This window comes from Prionailurus bengalensis, chromosome F2, assembly GCF_016509475.1.
Source record: "Prionailurus bengalensis isolate Pbe53 chromosome F2, Fcat_Pben_1.1_paternal_pri, whole genome shotgun sequence".
Classification (NCBI taxonomy): domain Eukaryota; kingdom Metazoa; phylum Chordata; class Mammalia; order Carnivora; family Felidae; genus Prionailurus; species Prionailurus bengalensis.
The window spans coordinates 35,822,367-35,847,696 of NC_057353.1; the positions used below are offsets into that span (position 1 = coordinate 35,822,367).

Genomic DNA, 25,330 nt, shown 5'->3' on the forward strand with positions numbered 1-25,330 from the left:
TTGTTGAAGAGTATAATGGTTTGGGGTGAAGAATGAATTAGTGAACTGGCAATATAGATTAAGGAGTGTTCCCCCAAAGCATTGGGTAGGAATAAATAGAATATGTAAAGACAAATTTCAGAGATATAGAAGATAGAGGCAGGGAGAAAAAAGCTAAAGTGTCCATTAAAGGCATACATTCTCACAGGTGCCCCTCTGCCTCATTATTGGAGAACATCCATTCCCTTAATCCTCCTGGATTAAGCCCCACGGCTTCCACGCTTTCCAGTATTTCCGTTCCGGATTTCCAAGGACAATAGTTGCTCACACATCTGCTCATCACAATATACACAGAAGGACTTGCTTGGTGTAATGTGGTAGCATGTAGATTTTTGAATTGAGAACAGGAGAAAGAGAAGTGACCCTCAGGCAGAAGTTGATGGAAATACTTTTGTTCCCAGTGTTGTGTTGGACATAGTTAAAAATAAACTTTAAGTGTGTTTCCCCTATTAGCCAATATCCAGGACTTAAGAGTAGTTTCATCAAATTAAATCTGAAATGCTACTTGTTAGGATTTGGAGGAAAATCTCATATTTGATCTGTTAAAAGGAGAAAAAAAGCCTATTAGCAACACATCTCTTTAAATAAGCTGGCTGGTATAGACCAAAGTTTAGAGATTTTCAGCAAAGCCTGGAACCAGCAATTTAGTAATCCTAGAGACAACAGTGGACACCAGTGGGCAAAGGCAGATAAAACCACAAGCTATATAAGTCAAGGTTCACAATGTCATTTGAAATACCTGGGGTAGAGGAAGGTCAACAGAAAGAGGGTCAACCTGATGGGGACTGAGATTGACTTAAGAGCCAAATGTGGAAGTCAGAGAGGCAAGAATGAACATAGTGGGTCCTGATCAGAAAAAGGGCACTTTTGTGGAGTGCTGAACAACTGCCTAGGACTTAAACAGTTCTTAGTCACTGCCTTTAGGTCCAGCAGAGGCCTGATGAATTGCTAAAATGCAGTAGAGATGCAAAAAAAAAAAAGTAATAAAGACTTTTCAGATATTCTAATTATATCACATTCCCAGCCTAAAAAAGAGATGTATCTCCTAATCGTTAAAAGAACACCCACCCTTTCTGACTCCTGGGTTAATCTCCCCATTTTAACATCCTTATGTCAAGAGGGACCTTTAACTCGGACTGATTCAGGAACAGAAGCCACATTCTGCTGACCAACACCTGAGAACGTCCTTCCTCCTGGCCAGACAAGTATTTCTCTGGAGTGTCATTCCCCTTTCCTCAGCCAACATCTCCTCCAGGCAGTGACTTTAAGAGGAAAGGAAGCAAGAACCCTTGTCGTTGTACAACCCTGCACCAGAGTCCAGCTGCTAGGGTAGACAAAAATCAGAAAAGGGAGCAGAAGGGTTGGCATAAACATGGAATTGTGTCTCTGTCCAACAAAGTATGTTTCTAATATTCCAAAGCAAGACAGCTCAGCTAGGAAGCAGATTTTAAGATTGTTTTTCAACAAGTACTAAAGTGCTTAATTAAATATAATGTTCCTAATATATTTTACTTCGTTTTGATGCTATTTGCACACCTTAATAGTCTAGTTATATAAGCAAATATTCACCTTTGTAACCATCTTACCTACTTTTCTATCAGCTGCTTCTATTACCCCCATCATTGAAAATAGGCTCTAGCCATAGAGAACAACAATCCCATTCCTAAATTATTTCATGTCTTAATATCTTGGTTAAACACATATTTTCAGTGATCAAATGCTCCACTCTGCCTCTCAAATTTCTATTGCATTTTCATGATACAACTTCAGAAATCTTTAATACTTAATGGCTCCCTAACCAGAAATTTTGCAAAGCTCTGTATAAAGCTCAACTATATAGAACATATTGCACAAGTGTGTGTGTGTGTGTGTGTGTATTTTTTATTATAAACGGAGCATAGGTATCATATCTTTCTTAGTTTTCAATTCCAAGCACCTGATATAATGGCAGCATAAGGAAGACACTCTAAATAATTCTTCTATTAAGTACTAATATTAAGAAGGTTAAAAAGTTCCAAACTTTTCATTTCCTTAAATAAAAAACCATAAAAGTTTAAAGGTGACACTGCTACTATTAATTTTATTTTGCAACCACTTAATCAAATGTGAGCAATTTTATTTTTCCTTGGGAAATCCCAAAGGGAGCTCAACTATTAAATCAGATTGTTTTGTAGAGCAATGACCAAATTATTAACAATATAGCCAACTTAATATAAAATATGCAAAAAAATAAATGGTAAATGAAAATATTTTATCTCCTAAAATTCATATTAAACATGTTTAAGAGTGTCATTAAGAGGCCACTGAAATTTATCAAAGTAGCCCCAGTGTCTGTAACTCTTTGATGTAATTTTATACTGCTTTGGTTTTTATGACGCTCTGATAGTTGCAGTTTCCCTATGGGGCATCGTACTAGCCCCTCTTCCACACATGCTGTTTCCAGCTCATGGTGCTCATTATCTTAATGGACAATTACAGCACTCCAACTGATTTCTCAATCACTACAGTTAATAGGAAGATTTTCATTATTGCCTACACTCTCAGTTCTTGAATAGCAAAGGCATTTTACTTATTTCCCCTTTCAACTATTCTCCCAGCTTCATTAAAAACAAACCAATACTCTAGCTGTCAAACACAAAGAATGAAGAAATAAAGTTCCAAAATCTAATATCAAGATGGAGGTAAAATTAAAGTTGAATAGCATTTTTAATATGGAAGTTTCAGGGGAAAAAAAGTGTTTTTCTGCTTCTTAGAGAAAAGAATACAGTGTTACAAAATTTAACATAGGTGCAGGAATTTAAAATATAGTTTACATTATCTTCCAGAATTTTTAATTACACTCCCCACACAATTTTAAGTGCATAATAAAAATTAAACGAACTTAAAATTCTCCTCAGGATATCCAGTCTTAATACTTTGGTCCAGTCAAAGCAATATAATTGATTATCCAATTAGAACATTAATTTCCTTGAGTGGTGTATGTACTTCTAGCCTCAGAAATCTGGCAATTTTTAATACCTACTTTCTCAAAATAAGAACAAAGCATTTTTCAATTACTTTCTCAAAAGAAGATAAGGTGAAGTAGCAGTCATATAAACCAGAAGTCAGTATCAAACATAAATTCCAATAATAGACTCTCTTCAATGAGCACTTACCATGTACTGGTCACTTCACAAACACCGTCTTTAGGCCTCTGCACATACAAAACAGGCACAGACTGGCTAAGCGGTTTTTTGAAAACCACACAGCTAAAAAACGAATGATCTGGGATTCACAACCAAATCTGTCTTCACACTACCTCTTGCTTCCTTTCAATAGCAAGGGCCGCACCGGATTGCACAGTACTCTTATTTTGGATTTGAAGGAATTCTTCTTAAAACTGACCTTGAATTTCCAAACTAATCGTGGCCCTATGGCAAATTTGTAATTCCCAGGCTCTAAGTTAATTGCTGAAAGACTCTGAATGAAAACATTTGACAAACGGTATGGACCACTGATTTTTGTTGATTTTATACATACATTTCTACGTAAAATAAGGAATGAATAAAAATACAGGCCTTCTTAGGGCATCTGAGTGACTCAGTCGGTTAAGTGTCTGACTCTTGATTTTGGCTCAGGTCATGATCTCAAGGTGATGGGATTGAGCCCTGTGTCAGGTTCCATGCTGGGCATGAAGCCTGCTTAGGATTCTTTCTCCCTCTGCCCACCCCACCCCCCACTTACTTCTGCACATGCGTGCGCTCTCTCTCTCTCTCTCTCTCTCTCAAAAAAAAAAAAAAAAGAATACAAATAAAAAATACAGGCCTTCCTTCCTTCCTACATTTCATGTAAATATCTATATATACATTTAGTAGCCAAATTCCATTCCTAAGTATTGACCACTTACAATTTTAAGTTTTTTTTTTTAAGTTTATTTTTGAGAGACAGAGAGAGAGGGTGCAAGCAAAGGAGGTGCAGAGAGAGAGAGAGAGAGAGAGAGAGAGAGAGAGAGAGAGAAGATTCAAAGTTCAAAGCAGGCTCTGTATTGACAGCAGAGAGCCTGATTCGGGGCTCGAACTCACAAACCATGAGATCACGACCTAAGCCAAAGAAGAGCACTTAACCAACTAAGCCACCCAGGTGCCCCAACAATTTTAGCTTTTTTTTAAAGTTTATTTATTTATTCTGAGAGAGAGGGAGAGCGAGCGAGAAAGAGAGAACGCATGAGCAGGGGAGGGACAGAGAGAGGGAGAGAGAGAGAATCCCAAGCATGCTCTGCACTGTCAGTGCAGAGCTGGACATGGAACTTTGAGATCATGGAACTCATGAACTTTGAGATCATGACCTGAACCTAAATCAAGAGATGAACAATTAACCGAGTAAGCCACCCAGGAGCCCCTACAATTCTAACTTTTATCATTGTTTTCCACTCATTGCATTTTTCCCAAAAGTATACTACCAGTTCTTTTCTGACAATTCTCCCTATTGTCTTAGGTAAATAAGGAATTAAAACGCCACTGTTTTCTTATAATATTTTTTATAGTTTTTGTTGAATGAACATTGAGTACACTTGTGCACCAAAAGCAATTTTCCATGGATATTTACTTTGGAATGAAATTTCAGGATATATATATATATATATATATATATATATATATATATATATAAAATCTAGATGGTTGCTGTCACTCATTCTTGCTATATAAGAATGGCTTTCCAGGGGTGCCTGGGTGGCTCAGTTGGTAAAGTGACTGACTCTTGATTTCAGCTCAGGTCATGATCTCAGGGTTGTGAGATCAAGCCCCGCATTGGGCTCCATGCTAAGTGTGGAGCCTGCTTTGGATTCTCTCTACCTTTCTCTCTGCCCCTCTCCCTTGCTCGTGCTCTCTATCTCAAAATAAATAAGCATTTTTAAAAAGAATGGCTTTTCATTCTTGTTCTTTTTTTCATATCCAATGGGTGCATCTAAAAATATCATAATTGGGTTGCATTCTCTCCATATTTTCGTTATCATTCTAGCTCACACTAAAAAGTTGACTGGTTAGGGACGGTTGGGTGGCTCAGTCGGTGAAGGGTCTGACTCTTGACCTCAGCTCAGGTCTTGATCTCAGGGTCATGAGTTCAAGCCCTGTACTGGGCTCTGTGTTAGCCATGAAGCCTACTTAGCAAAATATATAAGTTGGTTATAAATCGACTGATTGTAAAGGTGGAGTCTGTAAAAATTTGGTACCTAAAATGATAATGCAAATTAGGTAACTTGATTTATCTGGTTCAAGACAAACAGATTTGAAAAAAAAAACATTTGCTAACTGAGTAATAGATTTGAAAAATAAATGAGCACATGTCTGTGAACTACTGCAGAATACTTGTAAAGAGTGGAAATGAAATTCTGAGACGGCAGTTCTTTAGGAAGACAGTTGCTTCCTTAATTAAAATTCATTTTCTTTCTTTCCATCTACCCCCTCAATTTTATAATATACTTGTCAGTTATTTGTAGAAATCCTGGTTAAACAGCACACCCAGCAGCCATTTGACACTCTCAGTACTATGACTGTCACTAATAATATTCATTTAAATGACACCGTATGTTTTTTCAATCCTTTTATATACATTTAGTTTTATATGCATTTGTATACATTTAGTTGTCACAATATCCCTTATAAAATTGGATCTTCCTGGAGGTAGAACATAATCCCCCACTTCTTGAGCGTGGCTCTGCATAATAACTTCTTTCCAAAGAGTACAACAGGGAAGAGGGAAAAGAGTAACTTTACAGCACAGAACCCTGAAAAACACTACCTCAGCCAAATGTTCAAGACAGGCATCAACAGAGGTAAGTCATATTGACAGTATTGTTAATACCATATAATGAACATGGTACTTTTCCACTGTGGCTTTTTTCTTTTTTTTTAATGTTTATTTTATTTATTTTGGAGAGAAAAAGAGAGCAGGGGAGGGGCAGAGAGAGAGGGAGAAAGAGAATCCCAGCATGTTCCACACAATCAGCACACAGCCCGACGCAGGGCTCAATCCCATGAACTGTGAGATCATGACCTGAGCTGAAATCAAGAGTCAGACGCTTAACCAACTCAGTCACCCAGGCGCTCCTGTGGTCTTCCTCTTAATACTCATAACCTCAGTCTACTCATGAGGAAAAACATGAGGCAAATTCCAATTAAGGGTCTTTCTACAAAAACATGTGACTGATACACCACAAAAGTGTCAGGTCACAAAAAACAAGGAAAATCTGAGAAACTGTCATTGTAGTAGAGAGAAGCTAAGGTGATATGACAACTAACTGTAATGTGATAAGTCTAAATTTATTTTATTTTATTATTTATTTATTTTTTAACATTTATTTATTATTGAGAGACAGAGAGAGACAGAGTGTGAGCACGCAAGGGGCAGAGAGAGGGGGAGACACAGAATCCAAAGCAGGCTCCATCCAGGCTGTGAACTGTCAGCACAGAGCCCAACACAGGGCTCAAACTCACAAATCACGAGATCATGACCTGAGCTGAAGTTGGACGCTTAACCGACTGAGCCACCCAGGCGCCCCCTAAATTTATTTTAAAATACAAATTTTATTAGAAAAAAAAAACAGAGGAAAGAATTCTAACACCCACACACATGCATATGCACGTGCGCGCGCGCACACACACACACACACACACACACACACACGACCTACGTTACAGTTAGAAAACAGCTTCTCTGAGATCCAGTGATCTGTCTAGAACATTGGTAGAGGCTTAATTTGAACTAAGCATGGATTTTCAAACCCGAAAATGAAGCTTTCCTCTAATATAACTACATTTCTCTTTGAACAGCATTCATGGTAAATAAATTTGATACATCCAGTTAAGTTAAAAATAATAGACATTTATTGCCAACAGATGAGCAGGAAGAGAAGGGTTAATTGTAATTTTTAATATCTGTGCATCAAACACAGAATAATCCTCTATTCATAGACACCAATGATGAACAGTTGAGCAAGAGTCTAATTTTGCCATAGTAAAGCATACAGCTTGGGCAGTTTTGTGTGTGTGTGTTTGTTTTTGGGTTCGTGGGTTTTTTTGTTTTTGTTTTTAATGGTGGAATACAATCATTTAGATCCCAATTTCTGCAGTGATGGCTTTAGGGAACTTTTCTGCAGATACTAGTTTCATTTTCTGCAACTCTATCTTTTCATTTATCCAGAGGTCATTCTTATCTCTCCTCTTGGTTGAACCTCAAGGTTGTCCCAGCTTATCTTTGTAATGTCTCTGCACCTGGTGTCCCTAATCTTATTAAAACAGCTCATCCCCTGTTTTCAGCTTGTGATTTTTCTAGGCAGTATTTTTAACCCATTTATTCTTTATTCACCAATTCTATCTTGTATAGTTGAATATTTTCTAAGCCAAACCACATTATCATAAATAATGTTCTAAATACTTACAAAATAAAGGAAAAATGCCTCTATCATTTTATTCATCAGTGACAGGACCTAACACAATTACTAAGTTTTATTTGTAAAAAACAATTTTATTAACTTACAGTTAGCCTGTATCTAATGAGAATCAATCTTTTCAGCTAGATAAGTGGGCAAATGTTGTTTCTTTCCAAAGTGAAAAACTGAATGGTCAAAAGGATTTCCCATAACAATGCTGAATGCTCCAATGCTGAATGATCTAAATACGTGGCATGTAACCTAATGCTTTGTTTTCTCTTTAAATTTTTTTTTTTACTGTCTTTATTTTATTTTTGAGAGAGAGAGACCAGACAGACTATTAGTGGGGCAAGGACAGACAGACAGGGAGACACAGAATCCACAGCAGGCTCCAGGCTCTGAACTGTCAGCACAGAGCCTGATGCAAGCCTGGAACTCACGGACCACAAGATCATGACCTGAGCTGAAGCTGGCCACTTAACCGACTGAGCCACCCAAGCGCCCCTGTTTTCTCTTTTAAATAAAGCCTTGTCTGAGGTAGAATTTCGACCCCCTTCCCACCCTAGAGAGGAGAGTCCTAAGACATTTAGAATATAATAAACTTGTTCCTGAATCGAACCGCAACTTTTATATACCCACACTCACCAATTCTAAATATTAGCCACTGGACCAGCATAGCAGCCACTGGACAGCATAGCCACTGGACAGCAATAACAGCAGCCAAAAAGATACTGCTGTCACTACTACTGAAGACCCTCAGTGCCCAGCAGCAATCTGTGCCTTCATGAGTCCTCTCTGACAACTCAGCGACCTGCAAGAGTCACTGACCCTGATGCCCATGTTCATCCCATACAGCAACTGCTCCATGGACAAGTGATCGACATCTGAGGAAACAGTTTCAGAAACCCTTGGGGTGGAGATCTGCAAACAGAGCACAGGGGCAGAGTCCAGACCACTAGTGTGCCAAGATATTGGTGGAAAGGGAAAGTTCTTAGCGCTGCTAATGCTTGGGAAGGTGGGAAGCAGAGCAACACTGTGAGGCATATCAAACCAGGCTGTGATGCAATGAGATCAGTTTCTTTGATTTCTGAGTTTTGCATTCCCAACCCTGCCTTTTATCTCTTCACTTTGTCAGGGAAAAACCAGAGCTGGACAGTAGTTAAAGCAGGAAAAAACAGATCTTATTCAGGACCATGCAATAGAGGAAGAGACCTTAATAGAGAACTGAGCTCAATTTCAAATATAGCCTGAGCAAATGGGAATTTAGAGCCAATGAGCAGAGGTAGGGTCGGTGGATGGAAAATTACTAAGAGGAACCATAGGGGCAATGGAATGAAAGGGTTGGATGAAAGGGATTCTTGCCAAAGACCAGCCAATGTGATCAGATAATATCTGGGGGCTGGTGGAGGATAAAGAACCTGATCACCAGATATTGAGGGTATTCAAATCAAGGGTGGGGAGATTCTGGTTAAACTGACCTAGGAGTCAAGGAAATGCACAGAAGAGCCTAGGAAGGGCCTGGGAAGAGATTTAAGATCCCGGCTAAAGTTTGGTCAAGCAAAGAATCTTTGTCAGTCTTCATTCTTGTTCAAAGGAAAGAAGAGACATTATTTCCTTTGAAGAAAAGAAGAATACAAGTTTGTTTCTCATTTAGTTGCCTTCTGTTCACTAAGGTCAGTTGATCATCTGTTGTGACTTGGTAGTAAAAGGTATTTTGTTGATGATGGTAGAATTCAGGCATTTAACAAAGCGCGTTTATATGAAAGTAAAAGAAAAACAAACCTTAACAGTTAAAAATTCCATTTCAAACTCCAGAGGTTAACCAGTCAAGATTTCTAGGTGTTGGACTTGAAGTAACATTAGATGGTGGGGTGAGGACAGTTCTGACAACCCAACAGATTACTCAGTTTGCAGTCTGAATGTCTCTCGTGATGGTATGGGTGTGTTGGTGAACCTTCTGAGTGCCCCATACAGCAGTGGGCACAAAGGTTACCCATACATGATCTGTTATGATGACTTCCTTGAAAGTCCCTTGCAAATCATCCAATTTCAGCTTGCAAGGCTTTGGGAAAAGACAGTTTTAGTTCTCAACGATTCCAAGTCAAAAGGGAGAAAAAAATGGCATTAATTTGGAGAGATGTAGTCCAATATGGGAGGAGACTAGAATTCAAGATCCAGTCTAGTTTACAGGTAGATAACAAAACCTTAAGACAATGAACAGGACTAGAGTTTAAAGGTATGCTAAATTTTCCACTGAAATGTAATTTTTCTCTCTACAGTACCTCCCATTTATAAAAAAGAGAATCAAAGTAAGATTAATTTGTTTGGAAAATAAGTCTACTTTCACTAAACATGGCCTGATTATTTACATAAATGTAGCAAGAATAGTGATTGATTACACAGGTCTTTTGAGTTTGCTCTGCTCAAACTTTCAGATTGGACTTTAAAAGCCTCTCAAGGCTAGGAATCCATGCAAAGGAGTCACCACCAGACTCTGCCTGTAATACCTACATATTTAAATGAATTCCTTTCTTCTTGAGGTCCTCCAAATATCCTGAGGTTCCTGGGCCTGCCAGGAAGTGACCTTCCTAACTAATCTGTAAAGCTGGGCTTTACAAGCAAGATACCAGGCAGTTTTTCAAAGCGGGGCTTTGTTTACTCCATAAAGTCAACCATAGCTCCTTAAAACTTCTGGTTATATTAAAATATATACACATTTCTCACAAATATGAGGTTTCATTGGTATTATAACCAATGTGTCCAATTGTGTCCTGTCGTAAAAACAACAAATTCTTACTAAACTTATGCAAATAACTATATTCCCATGAAAATACGAATACCCGATAAAAGTTCCTAAATTCCAGAGGGATCAGATAAGGAGTAAAAGAAATGTTTCAATCTTGTCTACAAAGGTATAATCTAGCAAACTGTTGTAGGTCACACAAAGCTTAAGAGAAAAAAGGTTTCCTTAAGTCTGGAAAACAAGATGAAAGAACCAGCAATATTTCAAACAAAAAAATCATTAAAATGTAGTCATCTTTGTCAGTTTATTTAATTCCAAATACTTAATTCTCGGTTTGCTTGATCTTGGGAGAGAAGTTTTATGGAATCCAGTTTTCCTATAACTGAAATTTTTTATTCAGTTCAATGGTATGATTTTAAAGATTTTATCTTTCAAGTAATCTCTGTACCCAATGTGGGGCTTGAACTTACAACCTCAAGGTCAAGAGTTGCAAGTTGTACACACCGAGCCAGCCAGGCTCCCAATCAGTTCAGTGGTATGATTTTAAGGTTATCAGAAACCTCTACTTATCAGAGTCATTTGCATGAATTTCTCCTTAGAGGAAGCACTTTTACAAAAGCATCCAAATACCACAATAATGCTAACACAGCTTCAGTTGCTCACAGAGACCAGCCTCTCACAAACTGAGAAGCCTAGGACTCTAACCCAGTCTCTGTCTATGTAGGACTTTAACCCAGCTTCTAGAGTATTCTCAGTCTTAGAATCAAAATCTGTCCCTATTAGCTTCATTAGATGTTTGAACAAAGCAAGGGTTTAGGAATGAGATTCACCAATGGATCCCCAATCAGTCAATCAACAGTGAAAACAAAAGGTTCAAAAGTACTTACTGGCCTGGGTGAGTGGTCAGGGGCTGCAATGATGAACCTGATTCTATCTGATCTGAGTCTTGACACTATAACTGTCGAAGAAAAACCAGCTGGACAGTGGCTAATGCAATAAAACCAGATTTTACTCAGCAATACTGCAATAAGGAATAAGAGACCTCAGTATAGAGTTGGGCTTAATTCCAAATACATAGCAAAGAGCAAGGGCTAAGGAAGTGGGAGGTGGGGGGCAGTGGATGGAAAATATTAAGAAGAACCATCAAGAGTAAGGGGAGTTTTGGCTAAATCAACCTAACAGGATTTTTACTGACAAGCCAGAGTGATCATACATCACTTGTAAGATGGTGAAGGATGAGGGGCCCGATCAGATATCAAAGGTGTGAAGGGAAGGTTCTGGTTAAACTGACTTAGCAGGGTTCTTGCTACAACTATATTTTACAGGGAAATGACAGATGGGCCTAAGAGAAGGTTCAGGAGCCTGACTCAAGTTTGGTCAAGCAAAGAATCTTCCTTACTCCATCATTTTGAAATATTCTCCTTTTGTGAATAATTCCCAGGCACTCACTAGTCCCCCAGGGTGGGAGCATGGCTTAAGCATCCTTTTATCCCCAGGTAGAACATTCATAAGGTTTTATCGAACTGCTGAACTCTTTCAGTATAGGAACTAAAACTGAAATGTGAAGACCATCCCAGAAAGTGAGCATATAAAAGAATTATATTTTGGTTTAATTTCGATTTGCTAACAACTGCTGCTAACAACTTGAAAATGACCTATGGGATTCAAGAGCAGAAAAAACTTAGAGAAGATCGTGATATGAAGTTGGCAGATTTCTAAAGATGCTTTTTTTTCCCTCTTGAATAATGTTACACTGTTCAAAGATCACAGAAGGCTGGCATTATAGAAAATAGCTACATCTAAAGTTAAAAATTAAAGAACATTCAACTCAACCAGGAAAAGGGCCTTTGAAATGAAGTTGATAACCCTTTGGTGCAGCTATATTTAACTGCCATCATTTTGGTTCCACTGTCAGAGTACTGTTCAAATCAGATACATAAACAGGGCTTTCATATTAACAAATCTCAGACTGGTGTCCTTTCTGACACCCCAGCCGGCCTCTAACGTCACAGAGATGCTAGTGCACATTTCCCTTCGAATAATGCTGTTTTCATGAATGAAGGCAAGAAGCAACACAGGAATAATGCTAATGAAACAGAATCTCCCGATTTCTCTGACTGACTTCAGGCTTTTTCTGTGCTCCCACACGGCTGCTTGCTGGAGGTTCCTACATAGAAACACAAAGGTTTACTGTTGGTGAGTAGTAAAACCGATTCGTGCAGTTTCTTTAAAGGTTTGCCAAGAACTGTTGGAGTCAAATCTATCATTTGGTGATTCAAGGTAATTCTGAAATGGCACAGAATCCCTAGAAGACTCTATCCATTCACTGACTTACTGGAGGAGTGCTAGGTTGGAGAAATTGAATCAGTTTCTTCCACTTGACCACAATCTTAGCTTTCAGAGAAATCCTTGCAAAATTTTTGCCAATGATATTTAATATCATCAAATATTAAATATTTTCAAAAGACTCATTTATGGTTACTTGAATAGAATTACTATTTTGGATGTCAACTATTATAGTTCAAAAGGTCTCATTTTATAGGCAATGAAACTGGCTTGCACAGAAGTTAGACAACTTGCCTAGTGTTGTTACACAGCTAAAGAGCCTAAGATAGGAACCCAGGTCTCCTGACTGTAAGACAAGTGCTATTTTCACCGTGTTCTCTCCTTCTAATAAACATTTCTGTGCAGAATAATAAGAAAAAAAGTTTTTTGAAGAAAGGTAAAGCCTTGAAACAGAATTTGCTTTCCTCTCTACATGAAGGAGTCTTAAAGTATCTGTGATTAATGAGGATCAATCTGATTTTAAAGTACATCCAAAGAATTTGGCAAGTGTTTCCCAAAATTAACAGTGATTGATGCATGGAAAATTTTCCTCCCAACATATGAATTCCTTTTTGTGCAACCATGTTTAATCAACCAATTGTGAACGCCTTCTATTTGTAGGAAAATGTTCTAGATGCCAATCATAACATGAGAGGATTTGGAGGCAACCACACTGAACATACACTTTCTAGCATATTTATGAAAATAACTACATACTGTCAATTACAGAATATCATTACTTTTTAACTTTAGTAAACTCTAAAGTGAGATAAGCTTTAGACAAATACACATAGTTTGAATATCTCCTATAATCAAAAACTGCTCAGAGCTCCTGCCTTCTTTTTTGTTCTTGAAAGGCATTCAATATTCTAGGGCTTTGGACCTTTTCTTGGCTTCTCCCATAACATCAGGAAAATCACACCAGTGAAACCAGGGCCAGGGTTTGGCTTGCACAAGGTGAAGGCACGCTGCTTGCCTCAGTCCCTCTTCTCCTCTACCCTATAAGCATATGTGAGTTCTTGGTTTCCTGCCTGGGACTAAGCACCAATTTACTCTCAGAAAAGAAACCTAGTTTACTTTATAGCCAATTCTTACAGCCCATTCTAAGAAGAAAGTCAAACCACAGAAGTAAGCATATGTATGTCATTTTATCTGTCATCACCTTGCCTTCTTCCCTTCTCCCTTCCCACGCCATCCTTCCCCTAAGCATCCTATCTCTCTCTCACACACACACACACACCAGGAAGGGGCAACACACTCCTAACTCAGGGTCACTGGTTTATAACCTTCCTAGCAGAAATATAAATGTCCACATTTTATGACCATGGTTTTCTTTGGCCACAAGCTTTCATTAGGTCACCACAGCCCAGTGTTTTTTCCTCTTCCTTTATTTTAGAACCTATTTAAGCAATTCTAAACATAACAATATGAGAGTTTTCAAAAATAAGGACCATGGATTCATTACAATTCATTATAATTCTGCTAAATTCCTTTTGTTCTACCCTCAATAAGAATGACCACTGCTTTCTGTACAATGTCTTTTCTAACCTTCTTATATTTCAAATTCAAATTTAATTTTCTTAAGTTTTATAACTAGTTGCACCTTGCATGCTTTTAACAGTTCTTCTTACAACACTTACTGAGGATGAATTTTATTTTATTTCAATTGATCCAGTGAATCTACACATATAAAAGTTGCTTACACTTAAACTTAAGGATCTTCATTCATTCAACAAACACACAAGATAGTCTTTGCTCTTAAAGAGCCCAGAATGTCTTAGGATGACAGCCCTGTATATACAATAGTAAATACCTACAGACAAAACACTCTAGAAACCTATAAAAGGAAGAGAACGAAGGAAGAAGTCACGTTCCAAGAATCTAGAAGATTTACTAGAGGTCATGTTTATGCAGAATTATGTATGTGCAAAAAAAGTGTAGCTAATGAGGAGACAAAAATACAAACATGAAAAGTTAAATATAGTTTATAACTACTTTCAACTGTTGTTGGCATATTTCATGCATCTAGTAAATATCAAACCTTTCTAAATAGATTAATTCCATCTAAGGAATCTACCACTTGTGGGGCTTAATATCTCTAACAGTAAAGCTTGTTCTAATTTTATTTATAATTTATTGCCATGAATTCCACTAGAATATAAACCCATGGGGACACAGGTTATTTGTTTCTTTTGCTCACCAATGCATAATATGCATTAAGAACAGTGCTTGATTCATATTATACACTGAATAAATATTTTTTAAACTAAATGAATGAATACCTTGGTATTTCATTTTTATAAATATTTATAGAGTGCATTGCCTATTGGATACACTCGGTCTCATTCTCCCATTAAATGTGATCCAAAAACGTTCACACCTAAACCTGTCTTAACAAAGTTTACAATCAAATAGAAGAAAATATTAGTCAGTGATATTACTTCTCAACTCTTTGAAAGAAACATATTTTCCAGGAATAAAAGGGTAGGCTGGTGAGGAGGAAGAGTCTAACACATTGGAAAGGTACCAAACTTCACTGCCTGAAGCTAGGAAAGTCACAGTTCAGTATGTTTCTCTTGCCCAGGACTTGCTTCACATCTTCTTCCCCATCGCTTTGTCTAGGCTGCATGCGTTAACACCTCTGCTGGGTTAATATAATTTCCTCTCATGCCTGTCTTCAAGAAGAAAGATGATTAAAATGCACCTAGTTCTGCAGTCAGAAGCCTATACTTAAGATCAGTAGCTAAAATAGGTTTTCAATTTCAAAAACTATGAATAGCTTACCAGAGTGAGTTTCCAGTGAGTTGGCTGTAAGGCATACTAATTTCTGTCTAACAGCACATCAGGTCTCTCCCTGATTTGAAAAACCACTGTCTGACTAAGCCCTCATTCTCCTTCCTCAAATCTCCCCCTCCTTAGTAGCCCTTCGTTTTAAAACAAACAAAATCACTTTAAAAAGCAAGACTAAATAAAACCTTATGTATAAAAAGCAAGCCTTTTGAACAAAATTTTATCCTGTCATTTCCCCAACACCTGGTGCATGGTAAATGTTAAACAACTATTTACACTAAGTGGGAAGAGTAAAGGCTTATAACTCCAAAAATACTTTCATTTCTAACCTGGACAAAATGAATGTTACTTTGTTCTCTTATCTCCTTTTATAGAAAGGAGGCATAGTACAATGCTAGGATACTGCAGAACAAAAGAAAAAAATACCTCTAGCTGATAGAAAATAATTTAAAATCACAATACTTGATTGGGTTCTACCTAATTTATATAAGTTGCATAGCTATGATTCAGAGATTTTGTCCCCCACTTAGAACAATGTGATAATTTTGGAAACCGTCATGGAGGTCCAAAGAACTTCAAGTGGTAGCTACATGAAGAGATATGCCCCCTACCTTCCACCATTCATCATCTGCATTTATACATGAAGAAAATGAAGACTTGAGGCACAAAGAGATTAAATACCTTATCTAGCAGCTAAATTGTTCTTTCAGCTTATGTCTGTCTAACCCCAGAGCCAGGATCTTTAGGGGGCCATCTATCGATGCTCTCTACATATAGCATTTAAGTAACTATCTGGATACTTTCTGCCAACCCAAAGTGATAGCTTTGGGGAAAAAAAACAGGTTCATCTAAGAAATTAGATGGTTTCTCAACAAAAATGTCTCAAAGAGAATATAAAATAATGATTGAACCAAAAGCTCACAAGTGTATTGATTTTAAAGAACAAAAGTGAAAATGATAATGTTCATATAGTGATAAGGAAGCAGTTCGTATACAGCTGAAGGCATTTTAAATTGTTACAGTCCTACTAACAGTAACACATCTACTACCATAATCTAAAGTAGTGACAGTACTTTGGAGAATAAATCCATCAAATCCCAGACAAATAATTAAAAATAGTGAAAGGCAATATATAGAGAGATCCATCTCATCACTATTTATAATAGAAAAAAAGTTCCATCAATTAGGATTATAACTATGTTAATAACAGAACATTGACTCCATCAAAAACCATGCAGACATGAAAAATACTGATCATGATGAAGATTATTTTAGGAAAAGGCACAAATGTTTATGGCACCTGTAAGTCCTGTCCCCTAGCTCCAGCTATTACCGGGTCATTGGTATTTGTACACCTTACCCATTGATATTTGTCCATGAAAACAGAAACAATCTAACTCAAGCCGGATTCCTTAAATTTCAGTCATTCTGGTAAACCGATGTGAACAAGTCATAATCCAAAGTAACTCAATTGTTAGCTTCTTGTTCTGTATCCAAAAGATTTATTTATTGCTACCACTGAAGGTAGTTTAACTGGGTTGACCAATTGAAGTGAACAGATACATGCACAAAAAATGTATACTACAAAGATGCAGAAAAACCGGGCCCACAGTGATATCATTAAAAGAAACAGACCATTAAGAATACTTGAAGTGATAAATATTACATTTCATTTTTTCACCTTTGTTTTATTTTTCCACATTTCTATACTACTGTTTTACTGCTTTGCAAAAGAAGAGTACAAGTTTTTTATCTGTATGGTCATTCATATGAAGTATTTCTCACAAAACACTCATATTTAATGAGCGCATGTTTGTTTTTGCAAAACAAAGTAACATATTAAAATGTAATAAAAGTAAAAGACCTATTTTTCTTGACACCTAAGACATCATCAATTCATCTAACTTATTCACCAAAAGGTTTATACTTGTTTCCTATTTTCTAAGTCAATTACTGAAAGCCTCTGAATAGGTTGCTAAAACAAGTATATAGTGGTTTCTTGTTTCTACTTTGTACAGCCCTAAATGAGCATTCATATAACCAATAAAAACAGGATATCATCTCTCCATAGCCTAAGATCTTAAAGGACATAATTAATTTACAAATAAAATCCAAAAGACAGATCTGTTCTATTTCTCCCAAGACGGAAAGCCATAGAACCCAGACCAAAACTATTAGAGGAAAAAAAATCTACATTTCAAACAATGACAGTCAGATGAGACTTTGCAGCTACAGTACAGATTAAAAATTAAGAAAAAGAGTATATATAAATATAAACATAGCTACAGAACTAAAAAATCCTCGTGTTTCATTAATGAATTCTGTCATGTTCCTCAGTTAGCAGACACTTTAACACCTGAAGCAGACTTTGATATCTAAGTGCCCTAAGAGGAAATTATCCCCATTTAAAGCACATTGTTGGTTTACAGCCTCCAACACACTAAATGGCTAATTCCTACACTGGTGATCTCAGATAAGTAATGCACCTCAACAAACACCTTGTGCTTGGGCACCCTCACAGCGCATTTCAGTCCATCCTGCACAGTCAAGGCAGTATATTGCATTTTCAAGTGCTGAAAGATGCCTCAAATATAGTATATATTTCCCTGTCTTATTAAGCAGAACATATTGATTCTAATTTAATCATTCCCCTCAGTCTCAAAGACATCACTATAAACAATCTGTGTAGTTACAAACAATGGGTTAGATCTGTATGGATTTTGGATATTTAGTTTACTAAAGTTAGAAAACATTTAGGAGACAAATATGCCAACTATGATTCAAATATTATGTCACATGGACAGTTATACTCTCCATCCCAGAAAAATACAGTCCCTGCTACAATTTTATGAAGAAAAAAAACCTCTACAATTTATAACAGCATTATACCTCTAAACTACAATCTCCTGAATGCCTATCCTGTCGGTCATTTTTCACCTACCATACTTGATAATATAATCAATACTTCTCTGTACTTCACTAGTCAGGATAGGTTTTCCACCCGACAACTCAATTAAAACTCCTCCAAATCAGACTCTCTATAAACCACTGGGCAAAAAGATATATCAGGCGAAGGGAATCATGAATCTCTCCATATATCTATGTCTATATACCCATAACTATAACCACACACACACACACACACACACACACACACACACACACACACGACTATCCATAGATGGAAGAAGAATAAGAGAACTAATATTTACTAAGCGTATCCTATGCATTGAGCACTATACCAAGCATAACAGACACATTATATTATTTAATTCACAAAGCAAACATGTAAAGTTATAAATAATTTAAGATTTCAAAAGTAACCTGGTTGAGATTACTTAGGTAGTATGTAAGCAACCTCTAAAGATTATGAACTCCTTAAGACAAAGTACTGTCTCCCTGTTTGCATTGTCCAGTGCTGAGCATGGGGCCAGAACAAGGGAATTTCAGTGCTTGGGACCCAAAGACCCGGTTCAAGCCAAAGCTCCAGTTTCTGAGTCAATTCAAATCAAAGCTCCACTCATCAAAGGCAAAAAACAAACAAATGAAATTATAACACATAAACAATGAAGACTATGCGTAGCAGTGAGATGTATTATAAACAGAAAAATAAAAGCTATAAATAAAATTAATAAATAATAAAATTTACTTGACTATGGTGCCACAGAAGACTTCCAGGTGTTTTTCAGGTCAGGGCCACATAACAGGCTTGACTGAAGCAACAGAAGTATGTCCACATTTATTAAAGCAAGAAAATATAAAAATTGTTGCAATACTTTCATTGTAGATTTGCCGGTGGTGCTTGGATTTGATTGGATTCTCAAGGATTTCTATGAGGTTGGCATGGTAATATGGACTGTCTACCAATATTACATTTCATAAAACTCTAAAGCATTTTTCTGGAATTTCGGCAGAAACAGAAGTTAAACTACCCACTTACGCTTTACTGCTTGTGCATCCATTAGGCAGAAAGTACACACCTTGAGGCTCCTTGCTGGAAGAACTGCTTACTACTCAGCAGAATCCACATGTTCAGGATTGTTGGCCTCTGTCAATACAGTGGCAGTCATATAGGCTGTTGGCTGTTTCCTTTTCAGGTTTCTGAATTTCTTTGGGCTTTGTAAGCATTCTAAATTCTGTTTTTAAAGCCTTCTTTTCAGGTAATTGGCAATTTTGGAGCAAGTTCAAGTTTTTGAATTCAAGAGGACTGCCTATATACCAGTGGCTTTGCTACCACACTTCTGTATAAATTACAAATATAGAAAATCAATTGTGAGAATCAAGACTCTCTGCTCCATGCATTGGAATAAAGTCATTTTCCATTATCCCAACAAATATGTTCAAAAACAAATGCAACACAGAGAAAGCTGCAATTTCCAGGAAAAAAACAATTCAATTGCTTTTTTTCCCTTTTTAGACATCTTAAGCGACACTGACTTCAATTTTCCAAAGACATTTATCCTCTCAAATATATCACAGCATATATAAATTGTTCTGGAATAATTCCTTAAAGCAGGGCTTAAATTACGGGAGAGCTATAGCATAGAGGGGCTGTATGAGGACAAATTCCCCCCCCACCCTGGGTGTTAGCGTGCTTGAGCCGAAGTGACAAAGTACCACAAGCTGGGTGGCTTGAACAACAAATTTATTCTCTCACAGTTCTGGAGGCTAGAAGTTCAAAATCAAGGTGCTGCCAGGGCTAGTTCCTTCTGAAGGCTAAGGGTCGAACCTGTTCCACGCTTCTCACCTTTGTTTGCACATGGCCAGCTTCTCTTTATGTGTCTTCATATCATTTCCGGTCTAAGTATGTCTCTGTGTCTACATTTCCCCTTTTTTATAAAGACACCAATCATACCGAATTTTGGCCCACACTCGTGATTTTACTTTAACTGGATTACCTCCGTAAAGACTCTATCTTTACATAAGGTCACATTCTGAGGTTCTAGAATTTCCACATAAGAATTTTCAAGGACACAATTCAACCAATAACACCCCTAATCAGGAGTTGGTACTTAGAAATTCTCTAAAAATGTGTAATATTTATGACTGAAACACTCTTCTGCTACAAACTCCTACAAAAATGTTACATATACATATATAAATTTATATATATTTACATACATACATATGTCATATACATGTTTGTATATATACAAGGTTATACACACACACACACACACACACACACACGTATCTACCATCTTAGGTCCATGCTAGACATAGGAAAACAGCTAATAACTATTTAGCAGAAATAACAGTCCACATATTTGATCATTTACAAATTTTCTGCATGTTTTTTTAAAAATTTTTTAATGTTTTTATTTATTTTTCAGACAGAGAGAGACAGAGCATGAGCAAGGGAGGGACAGAGAGAGTGAGACACAGAATCCGAAGCAGGCTCCAGGCTCCGAGCTGTCAGCACAGAGCCCGACGCGGGGTCGAACTTAAAGACCATGAGATCATGACCTGAGCTGAAGTCAGAAGCTCAACCGACTGAGCCACCCAGGCGCCCCTTCACGTTTTAAATATTAGAAACAGGGGCGCCTGGGTGGCGCAGTCGGTTAAGCGTCCGACTTCAGCCAGGTCACGCTCTCACGGTCCGTGAGTTCCAGCCCCGCGTCAGGCTCTGGGCTGATGGCTCAGAGCCTGGAGCCTGTTTCCGATTCTGTGTCTCCCTCTCTCTCTGCCCCTCGCCCGTTCATGCTCTGTCTCTCTCTGTCCCAAAAATAAATAAACGTTGAAAAAAAAATTTTTTTTAAAATAAATATTAGAAACATAAACACTAGGAAGGATCGGGGGCACCTGGGTGGCTCAGTGGGCTGAGCGTCTGACGGCTCAGGTCATGATCTCACAGTTCCTGGGTTCGAGCCCTGCGTCAGGCTCTGTGCTGACAGCTCAGAGCCTGGAGCCTGCTTCGGATTCTGTGTCTCCCTCTCTCTCTCTGACCCTCCCCTGCTCATGCTCTGTCAATCTCTCTCTCAAAAAATAAATAAACATTAAAAAAAAATTTTTTTTTAAACACGAGGAAGGATCAACATGAACCAAACACCTCAGTGCCACGCACATGCAGACAATTATCTCAATTCTCAGAACAATTCTTTGGGACATGACTCAGGCCATGGCCAGGCCCACCATGCTCAGACTTGGACACAGCACATACATAACTACCATGATACTGACTAGTCATCATTACAAAGTAGTGGTATACTGCCCTTATGTGATGGATAAACATGTATAACAATAATATAGGATGTTGCAAAAATAGTGCCCCAAACCTAAACTGTAGATAGTTTAAACAAGCATACAAAGAAAATCATGCTACAGTTTCAGATATCAGGGTGAGAAAGCCCTGAGAGCTTCTGATGACTTGGCAGGGCACTATCTTGTATTGGCTTACCATTACACCTCTCCAAGAATGTCGACCATGAAGGAATTAGGGAACCATGAAACTAAACTAGTCAAATATTCCCTATTTGATACTACTTATGTTGTTTGCTGTAAGCCGTATCCTTCAAGTTTACTACAGAAAAAGTTTCATTTGAATATAATCAATGTGCCTGATGCATTCATTCCTACCAATCCTCAAACTCAGTTCTCAGATGGACAAGGTCAGGGTGGAAATTATCATTTTCATCATTCAGATAAAGACACTGAATTATGAGGAGGTCAAGTGGCTATATAAGTTCACAGGACCATTAATTTAATTGGGACTTGGTCTCCACTACAGTTTTTTGACTCCAAATCCATTCTGGATTTTTTCATTTAAAGTTTTAGGCATTTGAAATACTGTGTAAGCCAGAAATTGCATGAGGCCCTGAGATCATCTCATCTTTGTTCTTTAAGAATATAATATTTCACTAATCCATGACTACAGGGAGATGCATGCTTTGGAAGCAAGTGATATAACCAGAACAAAAAGCTGACAACAGACATTATATTTTAGATAATTTTCATGTAACCCAAGAGTATGGTGGTGGAGTTTTCCAAAACAGGTAAAAGCAAATCTACACTGACAACTGGAGCTTTAGGAGAACAAAGAAATGGAGCTGGATGACCTGGGGGAACCAGAGGAATCCTAGATCTGTCACCAATTGCTCAGAGTTTAGGACCATCGCTCTTGACCTGTTAGAATCACCTTCTCATGTAAAATGAAAGCTTGCTCTAGTGGTATTTCTCAGTGGGGCACCACTGGCATTCTGTGAGGGACAATTCATTATGTAGGATCATTCCCAACACTGTAAGACCTTTAGCACCTCTGACTCCCCCCAAATGCTAGGGATGTCCCCATTATTATGATGAACAAACACCTCTACTCATTTCCAAATTCTCTCCAACCTTCTTGTTGGGAACTAGTAGACTGAATGGAAGTCTTTGCTTCCCTGCCATCTATAAACGTTTATATCCATCATACTAATAACAACTAGTTATTAGTGAATATGTTATTCTTTGACAAACGTTCTTCAGTTGATAAAGAAGTGACCTTCAAGTTGGGATTAAGTAACTTTTTATAAAATCAGTGTTGTCAGAAGTTTGGGAGATCACTTAGGATGAATTGATCATTTTATAGATCTGACAGCATAGTAAAATTGTCACATGATTACCTAAGAGTCAGGTCTCCTGCCACCTTATCCAGGGCTCTTTGTATGGCATCATATTTCCACTCATCTGACACCTCATTTTCCTAAGTGCCCTCCTACTATGATAAAATGAGCATTTCTCAACTTGGCGGAAATTTCCTCATCGTGCTACAGTCCACTTAATGCTCTCTGAGAGATCACCTACTTAGTAGCTTGTAGAAACATAAAAAGAAATGTGCCTACCCAAGGTGAGCAACTGTTCATTTTTTTTTTTTTTTTTGAACGGGAGGCCCTAGAGCATGAAAAAGGGAACATATTGCAATCTTTTTCTAACCAATTTTGTCATTTGGATTTCAATCACACTGAATCAGTGGCAATTACCTTTAAATAGCTATTTCATGACTCCTGAAAACCTTTACTTTATACATTTCCTCACGGAAACTGGTCACATTAGTTAAGAATCTAATACCATTCTAAAATAGTCCCCAAAGCAGGAGAACACAGGAAATGCATATGCACACAGAAGAAAGATGCTTAAGTGATGAGTGCTAATTCAAAAGGCATTTGCGGGAAACTAAGATATCATTCTTAGTCATTCCACACTGTGCTACCTGATACCTGCCTACAAATATTGTGAACATTTTACATAGAAGGACCTAGAGAGAAAGACGTTCTTTTCTTCGGAAATTTATGGCATCACGCACCCTTTATTTATTTTTTTTTTTAATTTTTTTTCAACGTTTATTTATTTTTGGGACAGAGAGAGAGAGAGCATGAACGGGGGAGGGGCAGAGAGAGAGGGAGACACAGAATCGGAAACAGGCTCCAGGCTCCGAGCCGTCAGCCCAGAGCCCGACGCGGGGCTCGAACTCACGGACCGCGAGATCGTGACCTGGCTGAAGTCGGCCACTCAACCGACTGCGCCACCCAGGCGCCCCCACGCACCCTTTAGAAAGCATGACCATTTGATTCTTATAAGATGTTGGGGTGATCCACTGCCATTTTACAGCTCAGAAAACTGAGGAGAATCTAAAGGGTTCAATAACTTGCCCAAGATACAGTGTTAGTAGGGACCAAGTCTTAAAACTAAATCTTTTCACTTTGGATTTTAAGCACTTTCTTCTACCCAAGCCTCACTGCCATTCGCTGTGAGATCTCTGTGCCCTGATAATACAATACTCAAAAGAGCCTGCTGACATAACACCCTTGAACTTAATGCTCCTGCCTCCTCACACCAGACTGTGAGCTTTTGTAGGCTAAGAACCACACCTGCCTTTCTTCTATATAGCCAGCACAACACCTGGTAAGTAGCAAGCACTTAATAAATACTCACTGAATGAAGGAAAAAGAATGCCTCCCCGGGGTGAGTTGCAAATTTTCCTCTCTATGTTAAAATTGAAGGGTTTGCAGAATTATCACACATAGCACATGGTGAAATGATGTTACTCCTAAATACTGAAAGGAAAATTCATGAGGAAATTTAGGCTATATTATATTCAGTATGGTCAAATTTTGTAAGCTCATCACAGTTTATTAACAAATAAAGAAAAAGCTGAAAATATAGAAATTAAGAGGAACATACTAAAGAAAAATTTTATAACTGGTTCTAAAATTCACACTACATTTTTATTCAGTGACACTTATAACTGAATTATCTTTATATTCTAGTGTAAATAAACACAGCAAAGGAAGGAAACTGCAGTTTTTAATATGGTGTACATAGAAAAATGATACAGTTAAATAAGGTTTTATGTGTATGAAATAGAGAACCCTGCAAAATATACTAGGATCTTCAACAGAGTTTCCACCAAAAATGAATTCATTCATCTATTCAACAATCATGCCTATACACACAACCATAAGGAGCATGTAGTCTAGTTCTATAATTTGTACTAAGTCTTTTTTTTTTTCCCCAGACAACTCTCCCCCCTCCTCCACCCCCCATGCCAAATGAAATCTTTATAGGAACTCTAGTACACAAATGAGATAAAACAGAGCCTGCTTTGGTCTGAAGGAGTGGGGGAGGGGGTCATACTAGTTCAACTTCTCTTCCTCAGAAATTGGTTACAAAATCATTGGTCTCATCTTCCAAGCATCTGGACTTTAAGCAAATGTTTTTATTTTCCTTCCTGTCCATATGATGGGCATCAAGGTAAATGCATTATTCGTGCCCGTTCTCCTGTCAATAGGTATTTCTCTCATTTCTTTCCCAGCTCCCCACTCCTTGGTTTTTTGTTTACTAATGTTCTCTCTTAACATTCTTTCATTCTCTCCATTCCCAGAGTGACAGCCCCACACTGAAAGCGTTGACCGCCGGCCATGCTTCTTAGCTGCATCCTTGATACAAATGCAGGCTAAGTTTCTCATAGGGCCCTGGGATGTACAATCTATGCAGAGCCCCCCAAGTGTAAGAGGCTGAAGAACTGGGTTGTTTGTAACAGGCAACCA

At 37.8% G+C, this 25,330-nt stretch overlaps 1 protein-coding gene across 2 annotated transcripts in view; it reads right to left on the bottom strand.

The window, feature by feature from the left end:
• Positions 1-25,330, bottom strand: part of MMP16 (matrix metallopeptidase 16) — a 309,833-nt gene that overhangs the window by 231,845 nt on the left and 52,658 nt on the right. The window lies entirely within an intron of this gene.